At 56.5% G+C, this 3,711-nt stretch overlaps 1 long non-coding RNA gene across 1 annotated transcript; it reads right to left on the bottom strand.

Annotated features, from left to right (window-relative positions):
* Positions 1-1,771: 1,771 nt before the first annotated feature.
* On the bottom strand, positions 1,772-3,499 carry LOC114671456 (uncharacterized). Its single transcript, XR_013402256.1, has 4 exons — positions 3,381-3,499; positions 3,209-3,289; positions 2,741-2,832; positions 1,772-1,911 (listed from the first exon to the last, which is right to left on the bottom strand). It is a non-coding gene; the product is annotated as an uncharacterized LOC114671456 (long non-coding RNA).
* Positions 3,500-3,711: the final 212 nt, after the last annotated feature.

A 3,711-nucleotide genomic window follows, 5' to 3' on the forward strand; every position in this document is an offset into this window, starting at 1 on the left:
ATGCTGGCTGTGCCAATTAAAAATGGTGAGGCAGGCCGGGTGCAGTGGCTCACACCTGTCATCCCAGCACTTTGGGAGGCTGAGACTGAGGCTGGAGGATCACTTGAGCCCAGGAGTTTGAGACCAGCCTAGGCAACATAGTGAGACCCCATCTCTACAAAAAAAATGTAAAATTTAGCTGGGTGTGGTGGCATGTGCCTGAAGTCCCAGCTACTCAGGAGGCGGGGGGGGATCGCTTGAGCTGGGGAGGCAGTAAAGCCATGATCACACCACTGCACTCCAGCCTGGGTGACAGAATGAGACAGACGGAAAGAAGGAAGGAAGGAAGGAAGGAGGGAGGGAGGGAGGGAGGGAGGGAAGGAGGGAGGGAGGGGAAGGGAGGGGGGAGGGAGGGGAGGGGGGAGGGAGGGGAGGGGAGAGAGGGAGGGAGGGAAAGGCGAGGCAAGCTCCTCAACCCTCTGGGCTTCAGTGTCATTGCCTGCAGAGGGCTGGCCATGGACACTTCAGGGACTCACAATGAAGACAGCCCTTGGCCACGTGCCGGGCACATCACAAACGCTGCTAACCGGGGCCATAGTGATTCACTTTCACAGAAGGGCTGGGAGCTGTGGCTGCAGGTGCGCATGAACATACGTGGGTAAATGCTCCTGTCTCTCGGCGTTCCCAGCCCTTCTGCACAGAAGGTGCGGGTGAGTCAAAGAGAGAATAATCGGTGATCATAATGATAGGAAACGATCAAGTTCGGGGATTCTCTCCTCCTCCCAGGGCTCGGCTGAGGATACAGCAGTGCAGTCAGGGTCTGCTCAAGCTGCTGCTGTAAGACTAGGGACTTAAACAACAGAAGTGCGTTTCTTGCAGCTGTGGAGGCTGGAAGGCTGAGATCAAGGGGTCGGCAGGGTTGGTTTCTTCTGATGCCTCTCTGCTCGGCTTGTCATTTCCTCCCTGCCTCACATGGTCGTCCTTCTGTGCCTGCATCCTAATCTCTCTCTTTTTTTTTCTTTTGAGACGGGGTCTCACCCGGTCACCTAGGCTGGAGTGCAGTGGTGCAACCTCTGCTTGCTGCAGCCCCCACCTCCCGGGTTCAAGCAATTCTCCCACCTCAGCCTCCCAAGTAGCTGGAATTACAGCCGTGTGCCACCACGCCTGGCTAATTTTTGTATTTTTAGTAGAGACGGGGTTTCACCATGTTGGCCAGGCTGGTCTCGAACTCTTGACCACAGGTGATCCACCCATCTTGGCCTCCCAAAGTGCTGGGATTACAGGTGTGAGCCATCACAACTGGCCCTAACCTTCTCTCCTTATAAGGGCACAGTCACATTGGGTTAGGGCCCACCCAGTGGCCTCATTTAACATTAGTCACCTCTGTAAAGACCCTGGGTCCAAACCCAGTCACACTCTGAGGTACTGCAGGTTAGGACTTTAAGATGTGAAGTCACATTCTGAGGCAGGTACACAACTTAGCCCAGGACAAGAGCCACCTCCGCAACCATAAAAGTGTCACCCACAGCAGTGGGGTTTTCTACCTGACCCAACACAGTCAATTTCAGGTGGGATGGAATTAAAGTGTTGTAATTCACGTGAAAAGGCATGGAAAACAGCACTGCAGTAAGGCCTTGGCTACAGAAACATCACAAGATTGAATAAAGACCTGTTTTGCATCAATGCACATCATGGCACATTCTCATTGTGGGAAAATGTGGTTTAATGAGGGAGCCACGGGGAGGGGCAGCAAGACCTCAGGGAGATTCCAAAGAGGATTCCCAAGCAGGTGCATTCACGGGCACTGGTGAAAGGCAGCAGAGGCTTGTCATCCCACTTCTGAAAAATGGGCAACTCTCCTCTTCACTGATGCCCATGTTCCCCATGGGGGATGGCGGGGGCGGGGAGAGAGGGCAGGACCGACAAATCAACCTGCAGCAGGAGGTGGGGAAGGAGGGCAGGAGTGCAGCCTGGGCCTGCTTCCTGAGGCCAAGAGATGCCACCCCTGCAATCCCAGCACTTTGGGAGGTCAAGGTGGGAGGATCGCTTGAGGCCAGGAGTTTGAGATCAGCCTGGGCAACACAGTGAGATCCTCTCCCTACTAAAATTTTTTTTACATTGAGAGAGACAGATGTCTGCCGGCCAGCCTCACACAGCAGGCCAGCCCGGGAGAAAGCAATGGAGGAACAGAAAGGCACTGAGCCCCTCTGAAGGGGCCTGTCCCTGACCTCTGCTCTCCTAGTCTTCATCAGCCTGGAGGTTATGTCCACTTTGCAGTTAAGGTGATTGAGGCACAGGCAGGTGACAACATGTGCCCAGTGTCCCTGAGCGCAGGTACTAGAGCCAGGATTGGAAGCCAGCTCTCCGACTCCAGGACCCCCGGTTCGCTAACGAGTCTGTGCGGCCCTCCTTGGCACAGGAGAGAGCAGAACCATCAGGAACCGGGATTCGAGGAGGGGAGGACAAGGGAGGCTGTGTGCCTCCAGCCATGTGTACACTTGGGTGGCTCACAACTGAGTGTTTGCAACTCCGGGTACCATCAACCTAGTGGGCCACCCTCTGCGTGACTCATGCCCCCTCCTGCCCAAGCTCTCCCGGGGCCACCCCTGCCCTGGAGGAGTGCCCAACACAGCAGCTGTCACGGCCAATCTCCTGGGAAACCCTCCTGACGGAGCCCAGCCCAGGGAACCCCACGGGATGCTCTGGTTCTCCTCGGCACTCTCTCTGGCCCATCAGGTTCAAGGACAGGTCTAAGTCTTACCCGGGAGAAGAAACTGGGGCACCTCCTGTTTCCTCCGTTCTGCCTCTCAGCAGGGTGTGCAGAAAGGGGAGCTGTGTCTGCAAGTCCTGCACCTGTTTCGTAAGCCTCACCTGTGCTTCCTGGGGATGGAGTCCCGCCCTGGCCCCCTGTTCCCCCAGGAAGGCTGGCAAGCTCAGCCCCACAGCCAGGACAAGTTGTGGGAAAACGCTGGGACCATAAGGCCACCCAGCCCAGGGAGGAATCTGTGTGTCTCCAGGCACAGCTCAGTCCCCAGCCCACCACAAGCTGGCCCCACGGGCAGCCCCACTGCCCCTGCTGTCACGCTTCTGCAGCCCTACAGCCCACCCAAGGCTGCCAGGGGACCCTCCTTTCCTCCCAGCCCCCCGATTTTTAATTAAAAAGCAATGATTTCCCAAACTGGTACCAATAAGCAGTAAATTCCTGTTGACGGGTTTGGAGGGGACTTACCTAGTTCATAGATTCCACGGTCTTAAAAAGATCACCGCTGTCTAGTTTTCCAGTCCTGGCCCCGTGGAAGGTCACGCGCAGCTGAAAATAATTTTCTGGATCAGGAAACAGGCCAGACTGACGCGTGCCCAGGCAGTTCCCTTGCTGGCCTTGGAAGACATCTGGCGGACACCTGGCTGTGGAGGTTCGACTTGGAGTCCAGCTGGGGCTCAACTCAGCTCGCTGGAGGGCAGGGGACTCTGGAAAGAAAACGGGCGCAGCTTGCCCTGTGGGCCTGGGGTTGTGCAAAGCATGGACACAGGACTGCACGGCCCGCAGGACGCCGGACGCCCGCTAGGGGCGCGCGCGAGCCAGGGGCTCCACAAGGGCCCCGTGTGGAGCGAGGCGGCAGCCAGGCCCAGGACACCCTGAGTTCTCCTGCTCTTACTCCCCACCCTTTGTTTCTTTCTATCTTTTGTTTTTCTTTACTTTTTTTTTTTTTTTGAGACGGAGTCTTGCTCTGT

This window comes from Macaca mulatta, chromosome 12 (assembly GCF_049350105.2).
Source record: "Macaca mulatta isolate MMU2019108-1 chromosome 12, T2T-MMU8v2.0, whole genome shotgun sequence".
Taxonomy (NCBI): domain Eukaryota; kingdom Metazoa; phylum Chordata; class Mammalia; order Primates; family Cercopithecidae; genus Macaca; species Macaca mulatta.